This window comes from Pseudopipra pipra, chromosome 4 (genome assembly GCF_036250125.1).
Source record: "Pseudopipra pipra isolate bDixPip1 chromosome 4, bDixPip1.hap1, whole genome shotgun sequence".
In the NCBI taxonomy this organism is placed as follows: Eukaryota; Metazoa; Chordata; class Aves; order Passeriformes; family Pipridae; genus Pseudopipra; species Pseudopipra pipra.
The window spans coordinates 21936963-21958996 of record NC_087552.1 but is presented as its reverse complement, the minus strand read 5'-3'; positions in this window follow the sequence as shown (position 1 = coordinate 21958996).

Genomic DNA, 22034 nt, shown 5'->3' with positions numbered 1-22034 from the left:
CTTTGCTGGTGGGATGCAGAGAGAGCTGGCAGCTCCAGCACCAGCCAGCACGTTGCCTAGAAATGGATCACCTAGGAGAAGGAGAGAGAGCGAGAGATAAGTGCTATCAGCCAGAGAGGGAGAAACAGAGAGAGCGAGCGAGAGCGCTTCTCTCTAATAACCACCTCCTCCCCCTATCTGCAAAACAAGGGAGAAACAAAATAGAACCCTCATCTCCCTTGAAATCTTCAGCTGGGACTGAGGAACAGACATAGGCAGGAGTGCATGCAGCCTAAAAATACACTGGGGGGAGGGGGGAGAGAAAAGATCTTTTTGAAGTGTTATGCTCAGCTTAAAAAAAAAAAAAAACCAAACCACCCCATTTATTTAACCTTGTAACTCCACTGCAGGTATCAAGTTCAAAGCTAGATGGGCACTTTTGCATCTCAGTCTTTGACAACTGAGTCAGGGACGTTACTTGAAGGGGAAAAGGAAAAAAATCAGGGACACCTGGTCTCGAGGGGGAAATGAAGACCTAAAAGTCTATTAATATTACTTTAATTATCTGTGTTCTTGATGGAATTTTCACAATTCTTTAAAGCAATGAATTGGATTTTTTTTCTTCCTCTCTCTTTAGGTAATGGAGAAATTTCTATGGGAAACATTTACAGCACACTTTTCATGCTCAGAGTTCTATGAATTCATTAACCGATTAATCCTCAGACTTCTCGTGCTGTAGTTAAATACATTATCCCCATTACGCAGACAGAGAATTGTACAGAGAGGTTAAGTATGTTTCTATAAACCAGCCTAAATCCCCACTTTATGTCTTATTACACTTTCTTCTGACTTTGATTTTTCTAGTCACACTACAGACAGGAAGCAGAAGTCAAAGAATTGCTCCAACACAGCAGTTATATCCTAAACTCACACAAGTCCTGGTAGTCAACCAGAGGTTGACCAACCCATTTTCTTCAGAAAGAACGTCTTTTGAAGGAATTTTCTTAGTTATAGTACTTCTAAGTTCATCATATCTGACTTGCATATTTCTCCTGTTTCTCCTGACTTGCACGTGTCTTCTTTCAGCCATGGAACTAGTTAGCAAGCACAGTTGCATACCTAAAAAATTTAAGAATTTAGTTCAAGAGGGAGAAATAAGACTTTTAAGAAAGTATAAACTATGGCAAGATAATTGAATCTATTAAAAAAAACCAACTAAAACAAGTAAACAAAACTTACACTACCAACAAAAAGCATCAGCAGCGATTGCAACTTTGCTTACGTCCACGTTGGCAGGTGAGTACTTCCCTAAAAATGGTAACACTCAAAAGGCTTCAAGTCAGACCCAAAGCACAAGGCAGAGCTCTTCTTTTCACTGGCTAGAATGAGCTCTCTTTCTTCTAAGAGCTGTAACAAATCACAACTAAAATTGCTTTAAGAGGCAAAAGGCAAGGTACATAAAGACAACAATAGATGATGAGCAATGTGAAGCAAAAATCTCACAAATTATATCACTCACATGCTGCATTTGTCCATATCCTCTGTGCAAGTCAGATGTTATCGATAAGAACAAACAGTAAAAAAAGATAATTTTTCCTATAAATGACAATTTATGCACAGTATCAGTGAATGTAATGGGCATTAATTTTACAACTAATAAATTCTGATTCATCTGAAAAACTTTTGGAGCTGTTTGAGTCATTATTACTTCTTCACAAAAGAACAGAGTTCACAAGAAATGTTAATTCACTTCTTTGGGGGGCATGTCAGAGCAGTACTCTTTAATAATGTACAATGCACAGTAGGCAGAATAGGAAATGTAATGGAAACCTTTGGAAAATTGTAACTTTTTAATCCTCAATTTAGATAATACTAAGAATTTTGACACCTTATCTGGGAACCAGCTATCCTTACTGACTTTTTAAGGCATCCGGTACCCTGAACTGGCCACACACATGAATGGAATTTTTTCTTGTAAGTTTGTAGACACATTTAACAGAATACAAGAGACAACCAAGAGTTTGTAGCTCACAAATACCCTGTAACTAATAAAAAAAAATTATTTTTGATTGGTAAAGAACACCACGTGAAAATTTGAGAGGAAAAAGACTGAAGAAAATGTAAAAAGTAAATTCAAATAACACTACTTTAAATAATGAACACATTATTGACTTTATACACATCCACCACAGAGATAAAGTAATTTTCACTTCCTTGCTTCCATTCTCTTTAAATCTTATTAATTAAAAGCAGAAACTGATATCATCCATTTAGGTAGACTGAAAAAAAAATCTTATGCTTTGTGGTTAGTTCAAGGTATCAGAGAAAAATGTTGAAAAGGGATAATATTCTTTTCTATTAAATAAATGCTAAACATTTGCTGAAAGTTTAAGCTAGGGAAAAAAAGAGAATCCCACAGATTTTAGCCATACTTCTCTTCCTTCACTATAACCTCCCTCTCAACATGTCCCCAGTTACATCAACATCACTTCAGCTACACCATTAACATCCGTGGGAGAAGTACCACCATCGACCAACCATTGTTTCTTAACAACAGGGAGTAGTCGTCTTCTTTCTAGTAGTCTAACTAAAACGTGGTTAATGGTAGATGTACCTTATGTTTCCACTGGTCAGCTTTTACAGTGTTGCACATTAATGCAACTCCTAGAGGAGCTGCAAAGAAAGGATGTTCTTGTAAAACAGATACAGTAGGGGAAAAAAAGTCCATCTAATGTTTATTTCCTCATATCCACATATAACACACTGCTACCTTAACCAAGTCAGCCTGGGACCTGAGCTTCTATCTACAGAGGAGAAATAACTAAATATGAAAGTTTCACATGCTTTTCAGTCATCTAAAGCCTTAATTTTGTCAATGCTATGACCCTTTTCCCATCTGGTTGGCCATACAAACAGATCTGACCATGCAGAGGTCAACTTTTGATTTGTTTAATTCTAAGTCCAAGGAGATCCTTCAGGTATTTGAAGAAATTAACAAAGTGATAAGGCAGGCACACTGACAACCTTCAGTTTTGAGAGATAAAGAGAGCAGCTAAGCCTTACTAATACAGTCCTAAATTACATAGGAAGTATTACCATTCTCACACATGAGCATTAAACATACCTCTTGCACTTTAAATTTGATATTTTATTTTCAGGTGCACTGCCTAAACTTTAAAAAATCTTTAATGAAATGAAATCAAGTTACACTCTAGGTTATTCCGGCATTCCATTTGCTCCAACACCTTTTTCATGAAGGCCTGTAAGTTATAACTTCAGAGGAAAAAAAATCCCCAACCAACCATTATGCACTCATCTGACTGTTCTGCACTGTGCATAGTGGGAAAGGGAGACAGGAGAAATTCTCTCCTGACCCTACTAAGCCATCACTTCCTGTCAATTAACATTTTTACCTTAGCTTGCATAGTTAATGAAGCTTGTTATCAGACACAGAGTTATGCTAAAAATAAATAAAACAGGAAAAAACCTAACTGAGCATTAAACTTGGTGACTTTCTGTAACAGTGAATTCCAGCAGTGCCAACTGGCTGTGAAAACTAACATTTCTTTTACTTGCTTCTAACTTATTCCACTGTCTTTCATAAGATGATTCAATATTATTGCATTAAGAGGTGGGATTAAAAAGAATTGATTATCTGTTACAGGAGAGAACCATCAATCAGAAAAAACATGACAGTCATACTGAAACTGTTACTGGTGCCACCTGAACATGGGAGAAAGGCCAGGAAGGCCCACCTACCATTGCTAAGATTGGTTTCTATCTCTGGAATTTTAATACAATTTGTTGGCATTTTAACTGCATCCACTTCTTCTTCTTCTTAGAGTCTTTGTGTGTAATTTTCTAAGTGAACGCTCCTGACAGAAAAATGAACAATAATTCTGCGAATCTCCACGTTTATTCAATGGCCATACAGAAGCACATGCGTTTTTGTCTCTCTTCAGATGATATTGGAAGTTCTGATTTGTCACCAAATAGTAACATTATGGATGAAACTGAGAACCCTGTAACATCCTCAATAGTACAGCTCTAGAAAAAGCAAGCAGAATTGGCAACCAGATCAGTGTAGGCAGCTCCCTGGAGAGAGCCATTTCAGTGGGCACAGGATCTCCCCGTAAGGACACCATTCCCAGATCATATCCTAACTTATGTGAGTCCAAAAAAAAGTTATCATTAATATTATTTCTTGCTACTTATGTTTATTATGATGCAGGCTCTGAGAAGATCTGCCTAAATTAAAAACTTGGTGTACTCAAGGCTGGACAGATAAATATTTCATGATAGTAAGACAACCAACCATGGGCCTCCACCCCCTAGTTTATGTAGGACAACATGTTCCACTTGACAATGCTATTTCAACTTAAATAACAGAGTTTCCCCCATTTTAAAAACACACACTGACAAATATCCCTCACCTTGCATTGCTATATTTTTTAAAAACGCATTGTAAAAGCACTGATAAAGAGCAACTGACTGTACTCAGCGCTGGTGAGGCCACACCTCGAGTACTGTGTCCAGTTCTGGGCCCCTCAGTTCAGGAAGGATACTGAGGTGCTGGAGCAGGTCCAGAGGAGGGCAACTAGGCTGGTGAAGGGACTCAAGCACAAATCCTATGAGGAGAGGCTGAGGGAGCTGGGGTTGTTCAGCCTGGAGGAGGCTCAGGGGAGACCTCATCACTCTCTACAACTACGTGAAAGGAGGTTGTATCCAGGTGGGGGTTGATCTCTTTTCCCAGGCAACTATCAGCAAGACAAGAGGGCATGGTCTCAAGTTGTGCCAGGGAGGTTTAGGTTAGATATTAGAAAGAATTTCTTCACAGAGAGACAGACATTGTCTGTGGTCAGACATTGAAATGGGCTGCCCAGGGAAGTAGTGGATTCTCCATCCCTGTAGATTTTTAAAAAGAGATTAGATGTGGCACTTAGTGCCATGGTCTAGTAACCGCAGCGGTCGTGGATCAAGGGTTGGACTTGATCTCTGAGGTCCCTTCCAACCCAGCTGATTCTATGATTCTATGATTCCATGACTGACAGACCTACCAAGAGACCATGTGCCACAGACAAGTGTTCCTCTGCCACTGAGCTGGTATCCAGACTGTTGGGGGTCGCTGCTCACTCAAAGAGGTTACTTCAGCTCAGATGTCTACTCAGTCTTTGCTTTACCTGGCATAGCTTCAAACAAGAAGTCAATTGGGAGGGCTTTAATTAAGAGGACATCTGTCCATTAGGAAATAGGCTTGCTTTGGTGACCACCAAATAACTTTTGAATGAAAGCTTTAGCCTAATGCCAACTTTCAGGTTGTTCTCTGTACTATGAGACAGGTCCAGGTTAATAGGACCATTCCAATTCTAAGACTCCATCTGTCCTATAACACTTTGAGTGAAATATTCACTCTTGGGCCTCTGTCATTCCTTTTGAATAATGGGGGTAATCTTGCCTTTACTTAGCAGAATAGTTTGAGAACTAAATCTGTTCATTTTCAAATGTAAAGTATTATATTCTTTTTCCATTCTCCTTCACTCAGTTTCTGCGTAGTTTAAATATGTGAATGTGTGTGTATCTGCAAGAGTGTGTGTGTGTGTTTATGCACATGCAGATAGATAAATAGATAGAAAGTATTTTCATTTGGCCATTTTAGAAATAAACAGAACATTAAATATTTACTACATTTCAACAGACAGTCCATGTTATGGCCTTGAATACCTTATCACAAAGGAATGCATAGCAAAGCACAATCAAGAGTTATTCTGCTGGGCTGAAGAATTTTTAAAAAAGTATTGTTGCAGTATATATCAAGGATTTCAAAGCTTTCTGTTTTTTAAAAACTACAATACGATTGAGTTTGAGAGTTTGTGTCTTATCCTTTAACCTCACTACACAAAACTCAGAAAGTGGTTATGATGTAAAGTCAACCCTCAGAGCAACCAGCATTATCAGAGTGATTTAGCAGGGACTGCTGCTGAGTTAGATTTATTTTACCTCCATTTAAACTCATGTTATAGATCTCCTGTGTTGCCTGAGCCATCCTGTTTTGTACCTTGCTTCAAAGCTATTATGCTACTGGAGGGACGAAGTCACAGAGCCTAAGAGCTCTTGGGCATGGTCTGAACCGAAAAAAGACTTGAGAAAACAAAAGAGAAAAAAAAGTGGTGTCAGACCGTTAATTTCACTGGCACTAGAGAGAATGTGATGCTCTGAGGTATATAGATATGTAACATCTTTTCAATCTTATCTATGTTAAAAGGAAATCAGAGAATAAATTCTCATTCTCTTGCTGCTTCTTCCCAGTGAGTATTACGTATTAATCCAAATTCTTCTAATGCCAAATCCTTTCTGTCTCTCTAATCACCCAGCTAGTTGTCCTCCTTCAACTTTGACAATCTCACTCAAACTCCCTGTTATTCACCACTTTGCAGAGTTGTCCTCCAGGTCTTTCCTGGTTCCTCCTGAAGATGCCTTACTGTATCTCAACGTGGTATATATACAGTTTCCCTTTTATCTCTTGCTGGCATTCCTTTCCTTCCTCCTCCTATTATTCCCTATACTTCACAGTCGTGGCCTTTGCCGCTATCTTCCCTTTAGCCCTTCTTTCCTTTCCCTTCAAGAACTATAGAAGGGTCAAAGAGATGCACGGCACTTTCTGTCAAAGCCATCTTACAGTTAAGCTGATTGAAAAGCAAGTCACAAATGGAGAAGAATGCCCATAGGAGAATCAAGAGAAGAAGGGAATATGCTGACAACTGTAGCCACAGCTACGGTTTCTACCTGTGGATCTTCTATTGGCAGCAGGAGTGGAGTCACTTTCAGCAAACACTTGGACAGGTCTAAGAACTTGGGTAGGGTATGAATGGCAGTGTGAATGCAGAGATAGCATTCCTAGCGTTTGGCAGAGGACACGTGTGTTCGCTGACTGATGTCTGTCCATCTTACTCCTGCCTCTTCTCCCAGTACTGGTTAATTACTTTAGACTCATTCTAGACACAGGCTAGAAGCTACCAAGATGGAGAACCACCAGGCCAAATACACCAGTCACTGTAGAAGGTGTACACAGAGGAGAAGTCAGGAAGGCTGGAAAACTATCTTTGAGAACTCAACATGTTATAGTGGAGAGAAATCTGTAGGAAAGCTTTGATGAAAGACAGCAGAGAGATGGCAGAGCACAGTGAAGTCACAGTTCAGATCCAAGTAGCTCTTCATTTAGCCTTTTAGTGTCACACAGCTGAAGGACTCAGACTATTCTGGGTACTATATGGAGTGAAAAAGCCAAGAGCAAACCATTTTAACTGGTCTCATTCTATATCTTTGCTGCTGATAAGAGAGGAGACAGTTTCAACTGTGACAGTAAAAGAAAGGCCAGTTAGAAGTCATCACTCAACCAGAAATGCCACATGCTGTTTGCTTTGTATAATGCAAGACCGGTTATCAGCTGAGTCTTTTCTACTGCAGGTGGTAGAAGAGATAATCGGAAAAGCATAGCATTGGAAAACAGAATTATTTTTGCTCTGTGAGCCCATGGTTCAAGCAGGGGAAATCCTGGTGAACTAGATTCTTTTACCTATTTGGAAAAGTTAGTAGGAGGCCTGTTAAATTTGGCGGTTTAACAAAACTATGACTCAATTATTTGTGAAAGACAAATAGTACAGACATTGCTCATTATTTAAAACTATAGTTAAGCTGACAACTGCAAAGCTCTACATATTTTTCCATTTCATCTTTATTTAGTAGTAATCATTAGTATTATGGTAGTGTTACATTGGGAATTCCAGAAAGACTATGATTTCATTGTGGTAGGTACAACACAGAAGGCATAGCAAAACAGTCCTCAGCACAATACAGTACACTCTGATTACATAAGAAAAAGAAGAGTGAGGAAGGGAAACAAAAAAAGCAAGCATATTCCCAAGGTCCTATGTAACAAAATCTGAAGCAGAATTTGGATTTCCCAAGTTGCAGTATAGGAAACTCCCCACCAAAACAATCCACTCTCTCTCCTGGTTCATTTGAACACCATCTGGACTCATGCTGCAGAAGCAGCAGCATGAGAAAAAATTACTTTCACCTGCAAATTTAAACATGTTTTTGGTAACAGGATCCCAGAAACATTTGATAAGTTCTCATAACACAAGATTTGAACTATAGTGTGCACTACTTCTTGTGTGCTGGCTTTTAATAAATTCTGAGTACAAAATAGATTTCATATCTTGCCTAACATTTAGTATCCAGTACAATAATTGGTGCTGGATTTTTCCAACAAATAAAACATTAACTGAACCAATGAGGATCCAGGTAGAGAAGGATGACTGCTGAATTTGAGAACTGTGTAAGTCACCACTTTTTATGTGAAGAGTAAAATAATTCTCCATGCCAGAAGGCACTAATTAGTCATTACATAGTTGGATATTAGTATGTCTAGTAGTCTCTGAAAGAATTCTCACTTCATAATGAGAGAAATATGTTTCCATATCTAAGAGTCTTTATCCATTCTTTATGTTTTCATACTGTTACTTTTGGTAATAATTCCTCACCTTTCCTTCATTCCCTTCTCCCCAAAAGACATACTAAATCAAGGTAGCTGAAATAACCTATTTGAAATTTCTTGCTTTGATGCATTAAACATAATTTCCTTCTCTCTGTGTTTTCATCATAACAAACAGCATCATTATACTTGACATTTACCTTTTTCCACAGTATTTCTGTCATAAATTAAGAAAGAACCATTAGATCTGATGACATGGCAAGGGAGAAAGTACCTAAATAACATGATAAATTATTTGTGGCAATTTTTATGATAATTCAATTTTGTCTGTTCAGTACCTAAAATTAAAATAAACAACCTATTTTTCTCAGTTGGACTGGCTCCTACAAGTACTTTTCACATAATATTTACCCTGTATAACCATCCCAACAGGACAGGAAAGGCTATACAACTCTGAAGTGCTACTATTTCAATGCAAGCCAGTCAGAAAGACTTAATTTCAAAAACCCTTTTGAAAACATACAATTCTAATAAAACCCTACAATACATGGGGGAAAAAAGAGAACATAAAGTAAAATTACCTTCCTATTATGACCTACTTTTCATTGATGCCTACTTCATTTGCTTAGAATTACTAACAATTTTGAAAAGCAAAAACTGCATTTTCTATTTTGACTAGGTTAAACATTTTCTACACATCAGTGAAGTCATGCTGATAAATTGAAACAATTCCTATTAGCATGACTGCAAAATGTGTTTTGGATAACTCCAGATATTGAATGTTCATGCATCACCCCCATTGCACACACACAAAAATTCTACAGTATCTGTTTATATTACACACTTTCCACATATTACTCTTCTCCATGTTCTTTAATGTCTTTTTTCCTGTCTAATGTTTACTCTTCTGTCTCTTTTTCATCAACTTAAGTCACAAAAAATAAGCAGATGGTCAGTATACATTTAGGTGATTAATAAAGTATAAGATATTTCTGTGCACCTACCTGCTTGGTGAAACACTGGGAATAAATTCACCACTAGGGGTGATAATCAAGCACCCCGTTCCACTGTCCTTTACCTTTCAAGTTTGTGATCTATTCTGAAAAGGCAAGCAGTAACAATAATTTAGCTTTTTTAAGTGTTACTCGCACATAATAATTTCTACATTCCAGTATTTAAGAATATGACCACCCTCCTGCCCCAGAAGTTCCTCCATAAAGTCTCATTTTATTCTCCAGAAAATAAAATATTGACAGTAGTAGTAGTGAATGGCTCCATAACATTCAGTACTTCCAAATGTCATTTGGCTATGGAAAAAGGGGGGTGTGTCCAATAAACAGAATGCTTGCCTATGTTACACTATAACAACACAGCAAGGTCTGAAAGAAAATGCTGAGCACTTTATGTACCTTAAAAAAACCCACCCACCTTCTAATTACTGTATTAGACAATCCACCAAGTAGTGTAACAGTGAAAGTGCACATAAATTATTCTTGTAGATAAGCAACTACACGTTTTACGGTCCTCCTTGCTTGCAGAAATCTGAATGGACTTCTACTGACACATGAACTACTTATTTGAAAAGCTATAAGCCCGAGTATCTGTGGCCAGATGGCATGCTTCTCTTGAGTATCAAAAAATTATTCAAGTTCTGTAAGTTCCACTTCACTGAAGATCTGCTGTAAATTCCGTGTTATTCCCCACTTTTATTCTTTTTCATTTATACAGACGTGGTGACAGATTTACACAACTACATGGAGTTTTAGTCCTTTAATATAAATTGCTCCTCAAGCAATTGCAGGGAAGTGTAGTGGGATTGTGTAAACAGTAAAGGACAGGTGATAGTGTTATGCACATCAGACTCTTGCCCTTGACCTCTACAAGCTAATTGATGAGCTGCAGTCGCAGACTTTCAGTTGTCACTCTTGCAAAGTGAATTCCATACTGACAGAGGAAGAACTCAATGAGGGGAAACAATAACTGCATTAAATCTCATTTAAAACATTTTTGACAAGTGAATCTTGGCACAAAGTGGAAAGCAGTAAATCACCTCGAGGGTTTAAAACTCTGAACGTATCCAGAAACTTGTGTTAGCATCATGACTTGGTTACCCAACTCCCTTTTAAATTAGTTAAAGTCTCAACTAAATCAAGGCTAAACACATCTGCTAAACTCTCTGCTTCAGAGAGTTTCAATCAAATCAGAGACTTTTCCCATATACAGAAAGCAGAACACGCAAATGCAAGTTTAAAGGACTGGGGTTTAATTGCATATGATTCGTCTATCAGTTCCCCATGGCATTTTTGTACCTCTGTACTTAAAAAAATGAAGCAGAAAAATCAGTAATCCATAGGAACTGCAATGTCTCCTTTTTGAATGTTAAACAGAGAAAAAAATAGTACTTTAATAGATGACAGAGCATTAGCAACTTTATTAAACACATTGTCAGAAGGATTCTTCTACCCCCAACTTGGAGTGAAACTACCAGGCACAATACAAAGCAGAAGTAGTCTGATTTCAGACTCGAGCATTTGTTCCTTTGTAAATGAAAGCTATTTTGCAAGAAGATATCAAAGTTTGACTTGAACTTCACCTTTAGTAACACTTCTAATTACTATATTTAAGCTCAACAGGCAAAACTGAGTTAAAGCACTGAATTAAGCACTTTAGACTAATTATCTCTGTCTTCTATCAAGCTAGATATAAAATGAGAATTATCTATATAAAAAAAATCAGACTTCTAGTAGAATGAACTGCAAGCTGATTTTTTGGGTCTACTCAGGGGAACAGAAATAAGGGAATGATCGCTCCTGTTTGCTAGAAAGTCACCTTTAAAGAAAGAAGGAAAAAGAAGTCTCTAAGGACTTATCACAAAAGCATCCAGAGGAAGAAAAACTAGTTTCATATGCAGCAATATGATATGCTTGTAACATTTTTGATTAAGGGGGACGTGGGGGACAGATCACAATATGTCCTTCTTCTCCTGGATGACCTTTTGTTATCCAAATTCGCGTATAGAACAATACAGATCTATTGATAAGGACTGAAGCAGGAGGCAACTCTTATATACCCATGTGAAATAATACTAAACGAATGTGAATTTTGTTAGTTTTCTGTGGCGTGAAAAGCAATAAATGGGACTTGTCTAAGACCAGCGTGCATTTGAATATTTGGTTGGAGTTTTGCCATCAATTTAATCTCCCTTAAAAAAAACAAACAAAAAAACCCCAAACAAGAACCCCACAAAACACACAAACCCAAAACAAGCAAAAAAACCCAAACAAACAAAAAACCCCAAACACTAAGGAAACAAAAAAACCTCAGAAGTAGCAGTATCATCATGTATTAAGCTGTGAGGCAGCACAGTAGCTGAAACTTGAATCTCTGTACATCAGGTGAGTGGCTGAATTGTTACACTATAAATAAGGTCTGGCTGAATGGTGGTCAGATCTCTCATGTCATGGTTTTATGAATGGGGACCTGGGCAGAATGGAAACATTTGCCTTCCCTAAATAACCAAATCACTGGCAGGACAGAGATCTCATACACATCTAGGACTAGAGCCCAACACAGCAATTGATGTGGGTAAAAATGCACCACTAGGAACTCAGAGGTACTCCTTGGTACAGCAATTTAAACAATGCACCTGAGCTTCTCCTGACAGAGCTGTCCCACTTTCTATAAATAATGCTCTAGCTAAGGGAGACTGACTCTCTGCTTAAGCCATTCTCACATATGATTTAATTTGGACTTTTTACTTTTGTTGTCAATGGCCCTGTCCATAAAAGTAGGAGCTATAGTGAAGTTTTTTGGGTTTTGGTTTGTTTGTTGAGGTTTTTTTGTTGTTGTTGTTGAGGATGCACCTGGTAAGCTTTAAGATTAATTACAGGAAGGGGCTGATCTAAAAAACTTGAATACATCTATGAAATAAATTACTTATATTCCATGTATGTAATAAATGGCTCCATGATTTTTTTGAAGGTGTTCGACTGAATTTGCCATAGCAGAGGGAGCCAGTGGGACTAAAACTGTTCCACGTTTTCAACTTTGGTTTTGAAAGTGCTGAGAGGCATAAGGTAAAAGACAAAGATGTGCACCATTCTTTGTTAAAAAAACCAAAAACAAAAACACAAAACAAAAAAACCACCACCAACAAAAAAAACCAAAAACCAACAAAAATAAAACAAAAAAAAAAAAAAAAGAAAAAAAAAAAGAAAAAAAAAAGAAAAAAAAAAGAAAAAAAAAAAAAGAAAAACCCCAAACCAAGAAATATATATAAAAAAAAAAGAGAATGAAAAATTATAAGATGAAAGCATCAATGGTATGGTCAGCAGGTCTTTGTAAGAGTTTGCAGTAGAAGTCAGTATACGTAGGAGAGCCCATCCCCAACTTGACAAATTCCCAGCAGGTCATAACCATTAAAAGGAAAGCCAGTATATAACATACAGGATTCTTCCTGAACTCCAGCCTAATATCAAAGCAACTAACCTTTTTTTCAGCTCCTTTTAGTACATCTAAAGGAGGGACAAGAACGCTTTATGTGTGGGAAATTGCCAGGGAGACAGAGAAACAGGGTCAGTATTTAGCAACAAGTAACACTCCCCACTGCTCTTGGCTGTTTGTAGAATTTCTACCCCTTGGTGGAAGTCAGTCTGAAAAATCTTTAGAGAGAAAAATCTGAACAATGGTGCTATAGGCAGAGTTAATGGTCTGCTATGAAAAACAGTCTAAAACTCTTAATAAAGATCAAGTGTTAATGATGTACAATAGTTGTCGGGCAATTTTTGGTTGTTTAATTTCTAGCCAAAATATTGTGCTTATGCATCCTCGGGCACCTGAACCTTTCTACACATTTACAAAATATGGGACTTGGCCTCACGTAAGGGAAGGGAGAATCCCTCCAAAACATCTCATCTGGTCAGCAACATTTTTGATACCAGGTGATCGCACAGGAGACCTTCAACTCTCCAGTTTTCAGGGAAACACTCTGCTTCAGAATTTCTAATGGACAGTTCTAGTCCACATCATCTCAGAATTTCACACACTATATGTGAAAACCACCTTTGTACAATAAGTTTCCATGCTCTTTATAATAGAGCCTGCTCAGCATAGTGAGCCATCTTTTTATCATACCGGTACACAACAGCCAGCACAGTGGCGTAAAAGACAAGGTAAGTTACTTGGTTGAGTTTTGCCTGTGTGATTAGGAAACTTCAAACATACTCACATGCATACAAAGAATTTGCTTTCCAATTATGTCACGTTTCATGATTTCGTTGTGGAGCAGAGTTAAAAAGGAGGCAAAAAGAGCGCCTACAGTTGATAAACAAATACACACGTATATATTTCCCTCCAAGTCATTATTTATATGGACTTTGGATTTAAATTTACATGTATACTGATACTGCATATTTGAAAGTGGGTCTGAGGTTTCCCTAAAAATAAAACCTATTCCCAAAGTACAAAACTATTTCAGTTTAGAGTATTAGCACTAAACCTTACGAAACTTCTGACATTAAGATAACTTTACCTGCATTATTTTCATATATGTTACATAATATAAGCATGATTTGTTATTTTTTTAGAATTTACCCAGGTCATTCTGTATACATTGAAGTAATTTTCAGTTCTTGCTAAAAGTTACATTAATACTTGCTTTATTTCTATGCTTGGTGCCTTGGATATTTACATGACACAATGTTATATTGTCTGGCTAGGGAACCAAGCACAGCCCATTTCCTTTGTAGTGCAAAACCTGAAAGTTCCTTGAAAGTTGCAGTAATTCTGAGAGTCCATCAAGACCTCTCAAATAAAACTTCTAAAAGTCAAATATGTGCTTATATTGGTTTGAACTAAAGAAGTTCCCAAAAGGACAGGAGAGCAAAGCTACAGACTGTTATACCAGCAGTGAAGTCCTTCCTCTCAACATTTCAATGACTTCTATTTACTTTCAAAAAGGCATGTAAATATTAGTTTTATTGCACATCTTACATATCTCCCAAAATAGTAAAGAAAGTAAAGAAAAGTAAAGAAAAGTAAAGAAAAGTAAAGAAAAGTAAAGAAAAGTAAAGAAAAGTAAAGAAAAGTAAAGAAAAGTAAAGAAAAGTAAAGAAAAGTAAAGAAAAGTAAAGAAAAGTAAAGAAAAGTAAAGAAAAGTAAAGAAAAGTAAAGAAAAGTAAAGAAAAGTAAAGAAAAGTAAAGAAAAGTAAAGAAAAGTAAAGAAAAGTAAAGAAAAGTAAAGAAAAGTAAAGAAAAGTAAAGAAAAAATATAGAAAAATCTCAGATAAAGTTGTGAGCGTTATTTTTTCATAAGTTAATAAATATTTTTTTAATTTTAACTTTTAAACACTTTAAACTTTTTAAATTTCAACACAAAGATATATATACATATAAATGTATATGAACACACATATTTCAGCAATCACATTTTTGTTGAAGTCTGGTTTGTTTCCAATATACAAAACGTGTTAACATGGTCTGCCATGAAAGACAAGATTTAAATTTTTACTTTACGCTTTTATGAATTCCTAAAAATACTAGAGTGTTTATTTCATCTACAGACTTGAATTAGAACACCAACCAAACATTTTCATTAACAATAAAGAGAAAGTTGGTAGTTAAAAACCAGAACTTGATGTCTGTATCCTGGAAAGGTGCAACATATATACAGGTGATGGGATACTCCTGAAGTATTTAATTTCTCTAAGAGAAATGTCTTATTTCAGCTGCTCTTTCACATCATGGAAGTTAACAATCATGTTAAATAAATGTATAATATCAATCAAACAGCATATAGAAAAAGTATGACTTCTCTTCCTGGTCTCTTTCTCTCAGCCCAGACATTTCCCTGAAGGCTTTTCCTCTCATCAGACTAAATTTGCTGAGTTGGTCACATACTTATCTCAGTGCTTATAATTTTGGCTGAAACACAAATAAACTCTGGTCAACAGCAAATTAACATCAGGAACATGGATGAATCAAAGGTCTGCAAATCTTTGAGATCACTTTGAGAGCTGGGGAAAAGAACATGCTCATTTGATGAAAACAATCAAAGAGGTAATTATGTATCAATTTATTCTTGCTTTACAAATTTAGTAGGTATGTGCGTACCCTCATCAAAATTTAAATCTGCTCAATAGGATCTAACAGATATATTTTTAGATATTCTTTAGGTTTGTCTTTTATGTCTAGCAATGTTACTTTGATTACCAAGAATACTCATAAGTAGGTGTGCAACCCTGAAAATTATGAGGATCCGTATTTTGCTAATGTAATACTCTACTGACATTTTAACAACTCATCTAGATACATCAGACTGTTTCCACATCATTTGTTCACTTTCAGACATTTCGAATTTCTTTCAGCTGATATATTCATTTCACTCAAAGCTGTCAATTTGTGATGTTCCTTGAGTGCATAAAATTTCTGTAGCAATTAAATCATATATTTTTACCTTCCATTTTTTAAATACATACCTTGAAAGCTCACTCCTCCTCATCTGGTATTCACTTAGTCTCTGAAAGGTATATGTTTAAACTTTGTGCTTTTTCCAAATATTAATTCCATACCTAATTAAAATATCTCAAGTTGCCACAGTCAGTCAACATTTAAAATAGATTCACCACTAGAGGAGTTTCTTCCTTAACTGCCCCTACAGAGTCAGGAAAATACCTGATTTTTCAGATAGATCTGAATAATCCAAAGGATTAACATAGAGTCATTTATTGTAGGTTCATAATGTTCTCTGGGTTGTGGATCTCTTGCTAGGGAACCAGAACAGACTTTTGCTTTAAAAAGACAGTACTTCTAACACATCCCAAGCCTGTCCAAGCAGTTTTCATTTCTGTATACAGAGCCCAAGCTCCTCTTAGTTTTTTGTCTGAAACATTTCTTTGTAGTCTTTTCCCAGTGTCCCACAGATGGTTCAGAAAGCCAAATAGCGTTCACAAGAGCTCAGATAGCTTCACCAGCTTTGCTTGCTACTGCCTCATTTACCTCAGTTAAAGTTTCCTTTTTCTAGTCATCAGATGTCCCATACTGACTCTTCTTCTATGAAGTTATGTTAATTTTTTAATTGTTCCCCACTATTCTTCAAGATAAAAAAGATGGCTCTTTTCTCTTTTTGTCTTCTGTTGACTCTACAGACACTTAAAAAACATTTCTTCAATGCTTTGAGAGTTGCATGAGAATACTAGCTTTGGCATATCTGAAGATTACTTGTGCACTAAATATGCAAAACTGAATTTCTACATCCAATTTCTTCTGTTACATAAAAGGCTTGGAAAGGCTTATTTGAAGAGGCACTACAGAACTATGTTTTGTCTTGGCCATTCTGAGATTAAGTGGAGATTTCTGGGAAAGATCTGTTAAAACTACTGATTTTGAACTCAGGTAACATAAGCTCAGCTCAATGAACACACACATATCATGCAGTATCATTGTTATTGCAGCAGTGAGCTCACATCATGAATCTGGATTTCACTTGCACTGATCATGGAATCATAGAAACAGAATAGTTTAGTTTGGAGGGGACCTTAGAGATCATCTAATTCCAACCCCCCCTGCCACTGTCAGGGGGACCTTCAGTAGACCAGGTTGCTCAGAGCCCCACACAGCCTGGCTTTGAACACTTCCAGGGACGTTATGCTCACAGCTTCTCTGGGCAACCTATTCCAGTGCCTCACCACTCTCACAGAGAAGAATTTCTTCCTAATATCCATTCTAAAACTACTTTCAGTTTGAAGCCGTTCCCTCTCGTCCTTTCACTAAACGCCCTTGTAAAAAGTCCCTCTCCATCTTTCTTGTGAGCTCTCCTCGAGTACTGGAAGGCTGCAATTAGGACACACTGAAGCCTTCCCTTTCCCAGGCTAAACAATCCCAACCTTTCCTTATCGGATAGGTTTTTCCAGTCAGTTGGGACTTCACCTGACTGCCATGACTTTTCAAATATCATGGACAGTGGCCTGGCAACTACGTCAGCCAATTCCCTCAGAACACTGGGATGCATTTCATTGGGTCCCACAAACTTATGGACATTCAGGTTCCTCAGATGGTCCTGATCTTTACTTAGAGCAGCAATCACTTAGCTGCCCCAGTGCACTAATCCTGATCCACTGATGCTATATGCTCAGTCAACATGAGAAAAAACAGTATAAAACCTGGTAAATCAATACATTTTTAGCACATGTTGTAAATAGAAAGATAAAATAAAATGGGCCAGAGTGGTTTCTAACTAACCTCTCTTTACCTGTAGCCTCAAGCAAATGGCTGCTTTCTCTAAATAGCATAAGTAGAAGAAAATACAAGAAATGGAAAAATATTTTCACAAGCTTGTTTATGAACTTTCAAAAGTCTAAGGTCAAGAGATTTCCCATGCCTTTCCTTATCTCCTTGTACAACTATTCAGTTAAAAAAAAAAAAGTCCAAAGTAAAGCTTGAGTTTAGCAGGTTTTCCAACTTTTATGTAATAAGTTCAATTTATCTTTGTAAGTTACACTCCATTATGTAAACAATAATGAATTTTTAATAATTTTCTATAGGAAGAGATTTGCTAAGTGAAAATTTACCATAAGCAAATATCACAGCTCTCACTTCTTTGGCCAGGCATTGACATTTGCTTGTTTCTCATGAACTGCAATTTGCCTCTGTGTTTACAGTCAGATCGTTTTGTCATCTAGTATCAGAACAAGACTGAGCACTTTTAATTGTTCAGTATGTCACATTTCAGATTGCTATGACACCAGAGTAGGACTCTGAACTCTATGCTCTCTTCTCATGTGTACCTGAAAGCTGGAAACTCTTCTAATCAGCTACACTTTTCCCTTCTTTTTATTTCCAGCCATGACATGACAAAAATGTCAAAGAAAGTATATTTTAGAAGTTAAAGAGTAAATACATGCAAATTCTACACATTTTCCCTCTTTAAAATATTGTTATGCAAATTATTTTTTATCTGAAATATGAGTAGTTTTTCTCCTTCCCCACACTCTACATATATATATATACTGCTGAACTTTCAGTGTGGGCAGTGACCATTACCAGCAGTTCAAGATATATGTCACTTTTCAAGGGACTGTAACCCGTAGTTGACAATTTTGAAAATAACACATTTTATCGAGTAGTACAGATTCAAACTAAGTTAGAATATGACCAAATATTTTTAGGGTATTTTCAGCACTTTGTGTTTATTTCACATTAGAAATAACAAAAAAAACCCCAAAACCAAACAAACAAAAAACCAAAACAAAACCAAACAACTAAAAACATTGTTCCTATGAAACTATAACACTTTTCAGGTTAAAATAGAGAAAGAAGCAGGCACAGAAACTAACCTGATCAGATTCATAAAAATGGGAAAAATGAGTACTCCAAAGAATTTGCTTTAGAGCAGGGTGTACAGGAACAGCCACTGAAGGACAGGCCCTGCCACAAGGCTTAAATGCATAAACAGCTGTAGGCAGTACAGATACAAACAGTTCTGCAACTCACATTAAAGTGGTAAGGTTTGCATTTATAAACAGATGCATCTCAGTACCTCGTATCTCAGACCTCTGGTATATTTACTTCGTGTTATGAAGTAGTATTTCAGCCTAGTACTTAACACTATCTAAACAGATGACATTAAGATCCCTGTTCGTGTGATCCATGAACAGATAGGTCCACTGATGCTATGTTAGGTTATTTGATTAATGCTTCAATCAACAGACTATCTGTAAACACTAGGACATAAAAATTATAGAAAATATTTCCTTTAATTATTCTTGTTTTCCCTTCCTCTGGCAATGAAACTTCAATTTATGGAAAATTTCAATTTACATGGAAATTAGAAAATTTCAGATCTCATCAATCTGTCATAGATCTTCCAGGAAGAGCAATAGAATCTGATTTTATGTGTGCTTCTTGTGAAAACACCTTTGTGAAAACAACACTGGGAATTCTGTGGGCAGGGTTTTTCCACTGACTTCCATATAAAATATTTATTATCTATAAAAATTTTGGCACAGTGAGCTTCCTGAGCTCAGATGCTCCTTTCCATCAGCTTCTGCTCATGAAACACATTAACACAAGTGAAAGAGGGTTTGCAGACCCAGAGGTACATCTGCAAAACCCTCTCTGGCTTCAGCTCATACACTCAGTTACTCATGTACATACCTATTAGTCTTAAATAGTTTTGGATCTGAAGCCCAGGGGAATAATCCAAAAAGATTTGGGTTGCTCAGGAAAAGTTTGGGGAAGCAACAAGCCTGCGGGCTTTCTCTGACTACAGACAATACATAAAAAGGAAGGAAGGCAGTCTGACAGTTAAATATAAGATCTTCTTGCAGTGCTGTAAGACAGATTTTATGTTACAGATGAGTATACGTTAAACAGGAAGAATGAAAAAAAAAACCCAAAACAAGTGAAATATAATGAACACAGAATCCTACAAAACAAGTATATGAATAGCTCATATTTTACCTGGAGTGACAATTTAAAAAGACATATCTTTTTCATCTCTTGACAAGACCTCACCGTATAAATCTAACATTAAAATGTTTGTAGAATTTTATTTACAGTGATCAGAACACTATGCAAGTTCACCCAGCAGTTATATCTTTCAACAATCAAATTATAGGTCACCAGGTCCAAAGGCTTTTATCTATTCTCTTGGTTTGTGAAGAAATATTGGGAGATTATTTTGCTCTGTGTATTTCAGTAACAGATTCTGTTTAACGTCAATGTAGTGGGAAACTACATGAAAAAAATCTGGGTTCTACTCTTTATTCAAACTACTGGTATTTTCATATATGTCATTTTCTATTGGTCACAGAGATAAGGATTTTTACTGGGATTTTGCTCCTAAATCACTGGAACATTAAAGAACAATAATTCTTATATACTACCTCTTACCCTTGCAGGTGCATTCTATGCTTCAAAATGTGGTCAAACAACAGACTGTGAACCCACTGCTTTACTCCAGAGCTGAAGGAGTCTCTTACCACAAGGTACGCACCATTCATCAACACAGAATTTCAAAATCTCAGGAAAGCACATGACTCCAATTTCTTGGTGGCTCTCATGATTGATTTTATGTCAACCTTACAAGATCTGCTAGTAATCCCATGCAGCAAATCCCTTCTTAGCATTACTCTATTTTTCCTCAGCTATACTGAAAACCCCATGAACTGAGCTGCACCAAGAGAGATATCACTGACATTTAGGGTAGACCTTGGAAAAAGGACACCTCAGTGTTCCTGAGTAAAGACAGTGCCTTTTATTCCCTGTATATGTATCTGAGAAAAACATTGTGACCCTCAAAATTTTTAAGCAAATATACCTTTCAGTATTATTGCTAATTATTTGCATTTGAGGCATTCATCTGGCATGTCAAGGCCAGAGACAAAAACTCATGCTTTGATAAATGTATTAGTATTTAAACAAAATAGGGTCTCTGCAATTAGAGCAATGGCATTTGTCCTGCAGCTGAAAAGCACATCTCTGGGGTAGTGTTGTGCAATCTAAAGGTGGGACCTGCCAGGGCATTCCAGTCATTTTCATGGTAACGTTTGGTAGCACCATGGGAAAAGCACCCATTAAATTCAAAAGCTGTATCACCCCATGAATGACAGCATAGCCATGCAAGGAGTAAGATCCCGCTTGATATTCATCGCCTTGTAACTCATGACAGATTTGAATATTTTATGGTTCAGCCACATATATAAACCATTGAATGCAGGGGGCTGAATGGCAAAAATGTAGTTTAGGATATGCATCCTGGTCTCCTTCATACAGACTGCATTATAGATAAACTAGTCCTGCCCTTCCGGATTTTAGACCACAGGTATGAACCACTGATATTGGGTTACATTACAGTTATGTTCATAGCACAACTTCACTTCCAGTCTTCACATTCATGAAGTTTTTCTACACAGGCACTAGATGTTTCACAAACAAGCACAGTCAAACAAGCAATTTCTTTTTCAATAGGTAGAGTGTTGTGCCTTCGTAAGCACTTCCCAGACCTACACAGCAGACTTCAGCTGGGACACCTTACCCTTGCCTCCAAAATCACTCAACAACCATGAAAAAAACAGAACTGGCAAATACCTTCCCAACATCCTTAACACCATAATAATGTTAATCATGTAAAAGAAGGACACAAGGCTTCCAATATTCAAGATTGTTCCTAGGCTTAAAAATATCACAGCCCTTTTTTCCTCTCAAATATGAAGATGTAGCATTTGCTCAGACAAGGGGAGGTCACAGCCTTCCTATGCACTGTTTCTCATACAGCTCTTTTGCACTGCATCTGTGAGATCCCTCAATGCTGCAAGTGCGGCAAGACTCCAGCAAAACAGATTGTCACTGTTATTTTTCTCAATTAAATTTTTGTCAGCAGTTCTGGGATGGGGGATGAACTGCATTTTGCATCCCCTGACCCCAACAGCTTTTGACAGCCAGGAAGAAAGTTCAATCAAAACATAGTTCTCTCTTACTTTGCTAGAGAGTACTGACCCAGTGTAGAACTTCCACCGTGACCTTAAGATGTAAATTAATAGCTGAAGAATATAAAGAGTCACAC